Genomic DNA, 7,771 nt, shown 5'->3' on the forward strand with positions numbered 1-7,771 from the left:
ACTTAATTTGAATTACACGGATATTTATTGATGATTTTGTTTGATGTCATATATATTATTGATTTCCAAAACTTCAATGACTGAACTAATTAGTGTAACTTTTATATGATAAGGAACGTAAATATAATTTCATAGATATTGTTGCATGTATACACCATTGTGTGTATATATATATACATGAACAAGTAGGTAAGTAGATATAAATTAAAATTGGCCTATTAGGTCGGCCACTTTAGTTTGCACTAACCGTTATTATATTATATACTATCCAATATACCAAATATCAGAAAAAAAAAATCCTATAAATCCTATATAGCTAGGTAAAAGATAAAGAGTGATTGATTCTATGTATCAAGCTAAGGTACTCTCTTATATAACTTTATAAACATTTTAATTCACAAAGGTATTAATACTAAAAATAACTATAATATTATTTATGAAACTATATAGTATAGTATATACCGTTTTAATTAAATTGCTCTTATGCTGTAATAATATAGAATTGCCAATTTGTCATTCTAATACGAACAATAATATTACATAATCAGTAAATATTATTATCATTTTAATCAGTACTTAATTGATAATAATTTATACTCATGTTTATAAAAATTTATATATAAAAAATATATAATTTATATTTATATTTATCAAAATTTATATACATAAATTAATAAAATTTATTTATTAAATATAATTTAATATTTATACTAGTCAAATAATCATAAAAATTACTAAAAATTACTGATGTAAAAAATTTCTAATAATATTGGTACTACAACAATTGTGAGTGAGGACTGTAATTTAGAACAATGAACTATACATGTATGAATCATAAATGTTATGTAACTTTTTTCCATGGGGTTGGAGTATTAGTACCAGTGAGAAGTAGCTACTGTAAAGAGTTAAGTGAGGGAATTGAAGAATGAATGAATGATGAGAATATGATAAAGACTGATTTGCAGGGAGGGGACATGGTAGAGTTAATGAAGGAGGAATCCTTCATTTTCTTGAGATGCTGGCTATTAATTCCTTCAAAGTTGAAGGTGCAAACTCAAAATGTGGGGCCTCTTTACTCTTTGCCTTTATGTAATTTTTGCTTTGCATTCATTTCTATTCCATCAGTTTCATGCATGTAGCCAAGTAGCACCAAACTAAGCCATGATTAGGCCCTATCATCTTTTTCTCCATTGTGTATGTATATGTATAGCAACCTGTGTGTATTAGTGGTAAATAATTTAGATCTGAATATTACATTTGATGGTCAAAATAATACTGTGATTTTAGGTCATTATTTTGATATTGTTTAGTAAAAATACTATGTATACTTTAACCATTATATTATATTTGTATGTAGATACATATATATTATTTAACTACTTATTTTTAATATATATTTTATACCATTGACCATGATTAATTTAGTCATTAATTTTTTGTGGTCACGATTTATACAGTTGATTTTTTAAATTATACGATTATATGGCTCTTAAGTTTGGTCTTTTTATTGTCATCATTGATCACTTCCTAGTTAATTAGAAGAGTGATTTTATGTACCATAATAATTAGTGGTGTGTAAATCTGTTATATAACTATACTACTTAAATAATAACTCTAACAGAAATAGATCTCCTGATCATTATTACTTATTAGTAGTGTGTCAGATTTAAATGGAATAAACTTTTTTTTATCTTTAATATATATTTTATATTTTAATGTGTATTTTATATAAATAATTTTTTTATGTATATGAGGATTATTTTCAGTTTCATGGTATAATTTTTTTTATTATTAAAAATCTTGAGAATCAACAATTTTTAACAATTTCAGCCAATATTTTATCAATAAAAATATTAAATTCTCTTCAATAAATAAATTTATTGATTCTAAATTCGAATAAATATAAATACAAATTATATTAATTCTTACGTGTAAAATTTAGTAAATATAGCTATAAATTATATATTTTATAACTAAAAACTATTGCTAATTAAATTCTGATCCAAAATGAAGTAATGAACATGTAACATTACTGTTTTTCAATTTAATTTTTTGGGCAAGGATGGAGTTATATATATGGTGAGACAATTAAGCTAGCTGTACTGACAAGATAGATGATGATCGTGGACATAAATCAAAGTATCAAACCATGATGACTTCTTTTGTGTTAGTGACTTGTTCTAAGGGGACCATGATAGGATAATCTTTTAATAATAAAGAATTTGATTAGGTGACTAGTTTTGTTTAAGACGTCACGTTGATTCATTTATTATAGTCATTAGATTGAAGTTTAATGAGATTTACATTTTATCTAACTATGGCTAGTAATAATGGGTTTATTAGTTAGTTTAGTATTTTATTTGATTAAATATGTACAATAAAAGTAATAAATGAGGTTATTAAAATGATAAATAGAATATTTTGTTTTCTTAATAAATAATTCTAGAAATAATATATATTATATTCGATAGTAAATAATAGATATAAGAGTATTTATTCATTTTAACGCCTAAAAAATTTTGAATTAGATATTTTAGTCCCAAACTTAAATTAATTACACAATTAGTCTCTAATAATTAACTCCTTCAGTTATTTAGGTAGGAAAAAATGGTCTCTGATAATTCTAACAGAAGATAAAATGGTCCTTGACCCCTTCTATTCAAAAACGATACTATTTTCCCTAAATTTTTTTTTATCATATCTTGCATAACTCAAACAGTCTAACAGTGCAACTTCAAGCTACACAATGTATACACTGCAAGAAGAAAAATCTTCAACTTGTTCTCAACCAATTCATACTAAGAAAAATAATGACGATTATGTCTTTCAAGTACTTGTCCTTTTCAATGAATCTCATGAATTTAGACAGCAAGTTTGATTTGTTAAGACCCGTCATCGTTGCCATCTCCCTCCTTCTCTATTCTATCATCTCCATGACCACATTATCCACCACTCTGATCGCTTCCTTTAGCTTCTTCTCTGAACTAATGTTCAGTAATAACTTCAATTTTCATATGAGCAGTGACATTGCTCGCTGTATTGATAGTAGCTTGGATGTGAGGTCGAAGCTCTCTGTTAGCTTGGACTCCAGGAAAGAAGGAATGAAGCACTTAGGGTCTATTCCAAATGAGAATTTACACATAATGTCGAAGGAAAATCTTTTCATAATGTCCTAATGTCCAATAATCTATATTACTTGCCAGAGAATGGAGAAAGGCGTGCCCTTGGAGTAGTTGTGGAACGTAGTCTTGAGGATATGGTAGATGTTGTCGGGATCGGAGGTGATGCTGTTATCGAGGACGTAGAGATGGATATTTCTAGTGGCTAAAGTGCGGAGGAGGTGGGTGTACTAGCTAGTTACAGAGATTTGGAAAGTGTGTGGTCCATAACATATTGAGGTAGGTGCGACAGACATGGCAGTTACATCATGACTTGATTTTGGAGGAATTAAGTACGATTTTGGTCCCTAAGGTATAGGCCAACAATTTTTCCATCCCCAACCTTTTTTTGTATATAAAATCGTCTTTAAAGTTTTAAATCAAGTTTTAAAACCGTATTTTTTACTTAAATCTTAAAATTTTAGACCAATAAATTACTCATAACAAAAAAAATATAAAAAAAATAAATAAGAGAATGAGAGTATTTCTGCTCCTGCGAAGGAGGAAGAACAAGGGAGAAGGGAATAAAAAGAAGAAGAAGCTGTTCACGATTCACCTTTATCTCCGCTTCCGCTGCCAAAAATTTAAAACCAAGTTAAACCTTAGGGACGATTTTAAAACCAAGTTAAATTTTAGCAACCATTTTGTATGCAAAAAGGGTTGGGGACGAAACAAATTTTTGACCTCTATCTTAGGGACCAAAATCGTACTTAATCCATATTGGAGATAAAGAGGAGGAAAGAAGAGATGGTGAAGAAGACTATAAAAATAAAGAAGGAGAATATAAATGTTAGAGTTATACAAGATACGATGAAAATTGGAGAAGAATGACATTGTTTTTGAACAGAGGGGGCATAAATCATTTTATCCTTCGTTAGAATTGTCAGAAACTATTTTGCTTTTGTTAGAGTTGACAGAACAAAAAATTCAAATAACTGATAGAATTAATTGCTAAGAATTAATCGAATAATTAATTTTAGTTAAAGATTAAAATTTAATCCAAAATTTTGTGAGAACTAAAATAAATAAATATTTCAGATATAATAAATAACAAATGACAGGTGAACTAACATAATATAATTTTATATGAAATGTATGCGTCTAACAAATATTTGGTCCTATTTAACAAGCTAAAATGAAAATAAAAATACTTGGCACTTAGCTTATTGTAACTATCAATGCATGCATTCATGCATTGACGCCGTGTGACGTGAGAAAAGCATCACATATACATCACATAATTTTTTTTCCAATAACATTTTGTTGAAGGAATCCAACTTTGTTGGTTTCCCGTACCGATCATTGTTATTTATATATTATTTCAGTACATAAATTATTTTCATATTAATTAATTTCCTTTTCATTATTTTTGTTGTGGGTCAATTAAGATTTGGAGCACCTAAACATTTGGTTTGGTATATGTGGTGCGACAAGTTGATTATTTGATAATAATCCTGCTTTTCTTCTGACCTTTGTCATGACTCCAAACAAATCAAAATCACTAGCCCCACAAAACAGATACGTTTGGATTTCAACAAAATCATGTTCATCTACCTTATCGGATTTAAGGTCGTCTATGAATTTTGTAACAAAAAAAAAATGTTAAACAGTTATCAAAATTTATTATTTTTAACTATCAATCTAATTTATTTAGTTTAGTAATTTAACAATATATTTTAACACATATTTTTAAATATTATTAATTAATTAATAATAAAAAATAAATTTTAATAATCTTTTAGTATTTTTTATTCTTAAAACTTATCCCATATAATTTATATCTTATAGTAAAATTGTTGGTATTCTAATAATTTTTAGTAAGATTTAAAATTAAAAATTATAGAATTATATCATTGACAAATAATAACATCGAAAGCATTTCAAGCGTTCTAGACTTTTAGTATTTTATGTGTTTCAACTTTCAATGATATATATAAAGTAACATTTCTAAAAGTATATATAATTGAAATCAATAGCTAAATCAACTGAAACATCTAAAATACTGACATACTAAAAATATTTTCAAAAACATTTCTCACATTTCTTATAACGTAATTTAGCCAACAGAAGATTCAACTAGTCAACCTTTTCATATATATCATCAGTTAGTTGGATTTGATTCCTACATATTGTTTTTGTTGGTGGATACTTTTATAAGTTGTAACTAAGGTGCTAAATATAAAATTCGCAAAACCAATAACATCAAATTATCACCGATATCATGTAAAATCTAAAAGCATACAAAGTTATCATCAACAAAATAAATGTCTCACAGAAGGCTCATTTTTTTTTTCTTTTGTTACGTTATTTTTGTTTTGGTCCCTTGGATTTACTCTTTAATTAGTTAAACTATTTTTGTGGGGATCACTATTCTATTTATGTTTTAAATATAGATACTAATCTATGTTTCTTTGAAGAAAAAATTGGAAGACACAGATTTTTTTTAACAAAAATATTATTTGTATACTAAAATTAGTTACTAAAATCAGTCATCAATATATTCATGTATAAATATATGTGTAGTTTAATTTATTTAATTTTTAATGTGTATTTATATTTTAGCATGTATTTTATACTGATAACTAATTTTAGTAGCTGATTTTAGTATGGTTTAATTACTCTGTTGGTCCCTATAGTTTTGCAAAATTTTCAATTAGGTCCATATATTTTTTCTCCTTTTAATTGAACCCTTGCACCAAAATTTTTTTTTAATTGGGTCTCTACACTTTTTTTTCCTTTTATTTAGGTTCCTATACTAATTCTTTTTTTTTAGTTGGGTCCCTATAAAATTAAGCCAATTACTATTAAGAAGGACTTAATTGAAAAAAAAATTTAGTGTAAAAACTCAATTAAAAAAAAGTATAAAGACCTAATTAAAATTTTCATAAAACTATAAAGATCAACAGAATAATTAAACCTTTTAGTATACACTTGGCATAACCTTTTTTAATACATTGATTTGTTGTTAGATAGCTCTTATTATACTCAAGTGGTTAAGCACATTCGCTGTAGTTGAGGCTTTAGTTCAAGTGGTAAATTATTATGTGACTCTTACATCCAAATTTGAAATTTGGCAAAGACCAATTAATGGATAGAAATCCTTAAGTGTTGGATGCGTAAATATACAATATGGATAAATTTGTAATATAATGTCTAAATTAAAATTTGGGACTATCTAAATTAAAAAATACACTCGTTAGGACCAATGATTTTAGTCCAATCCAATCATAAATGTTGCCTAAAAACAATCCTAAGAGTTAATCATATAATTAAGAAAAAAGGGCTTTATTAATATTTATGTACTCTAATGTATTATAACTAAAAATAATTATAATCATCATGATATGTTTATTCATGACAGGTTGATCATAGACGTACGCCCCTAACACATATATCTAATTGTTACTTAACAGAATCGTTTAGCTGCAGTTTGTTAGTTAGTTTCAAGTAGTTAGTATAATTTAGTAAGTGATAGAGTTAATTAGAGCTAATTGAGATATTTATTAGAGTAGATTATTAGGTATAGTGATTGCATAATTAGCTAGATGTACACATATGTATATAAAACAAATAAGTCTACAATAAATAATGAGTTTTGTCATTTACTGATTTAGCTTTAATCTCTCAAATTTTTCTTTTCTAATCTCTCAATTTCACACTCTCAAACTATTCTTATAACACCTTCAACATGGTGCGGTGAGTGTGGATCCTAAGAGAATAGTGTGTATGACGAACAGAGGATTGAGGAAAGTGAAAAGATGAATCTTTACTCCTATTCACAATTCAAGGATCGCAGAGCTCTGATCTTGCAAATCAAACAAGATTAGATAGCAATAGCGAAACTGTACAACAACATATCTTCTGGTATTGATTTGCATGCATTGAGTAACGTGCTGAATCAAATTGCTTCGATCCAAGCACAAATCACACGAAATAGTCTCAGTTCGAATCAAGATTTGTCAAGTCCCTATTACCTACATCCATAAAAAAGTACAGGTATTCCTCTCACTTCAGAAGTTCTAGACGGAAAGAACTACAGTTCTTGGAGTAGATCTATGTTGTTAGCGTTAAGTGCAAAGAATAAATTGAAGTTTATCAATTGGTGATATGCGGAACAGCATAACAAGTGATATGTGGAATGAATTAAAGCGGCAGTACTACCATGGTGATAGATTTCGAGTGGCCGAGCTCTATGAGGAGTTATATGCAATCAAACAAGGAGATATGGACGTCATAACATATTACACCAAAGATGAAGTCAATTTGGGAAGACATTGAGAGGTTTAGATCGATTCCGTCATGTGAGTGTGGAACGAGATGCTTGTGCTCCTTGAGAATCATCAGGCAGTATAAGGTGGAGGATCAGGTAACCCAATTTCTAAGTGGATTAAATGACCAATACTCAGGTGTAAGGCCCCAAATCATGTTAATGGATCCACTTCCTGATATTAACAACGTGTTTTTACTGCTCACACAGCAAGAAAGGTAGAATTACAGCCTTGAACCTATCTTAGACCCAAAGTTGCTCTTATACTCTGCTTTTAACTCAAACACTACAGACTATAGTCAAGGTAAAGAGAGAAGTAGAGGTAGAGGAGGTAGGTATCAAGCTG

The 7,771-nt window shown here is 28.1% G+C and overlaps 1 long non-coding RNA gene across 1 annotated transcript in view; it reads left to right on the plus strand.

Annotated features, from left to right (window-relative positions):
• LOC127741132 (uncharacterized) overlaps nucleotides 1-1,317 on the plus strand; it is a 2,716-nt gene extending 1,399 nt beyond the window's left edge. Inside the window, exon 3 of the long non-coding RNA XR_008002080.1 lies at nucleotides 966-1,317. This is a non-coding gene — a long non-coding RNA (uncharacterized LOC127741132). The remainder of the gene's footprint in view (nucleotides 1-965) is intronic.
• Nucleotides 1,318-7,771: the final 6,454 nt, after the last annotated feature.

The sequence above is a fragment of the Arachis duranensis genome, chromosome 8 (genome assembly GCF_000817695.3).
Source record: "Arachis duranensis cultivar V14167 chromosome 8, aradu.V14167.gnm2.J7QH, whole genome shotgun sequence".
NCBI classification, from domain to species: Eukaryota; Viridiplantae; Streptophyta; class Magnoliopsida; order Fabales; family Fabaceae; genus Arachis; species Arachis duranensis.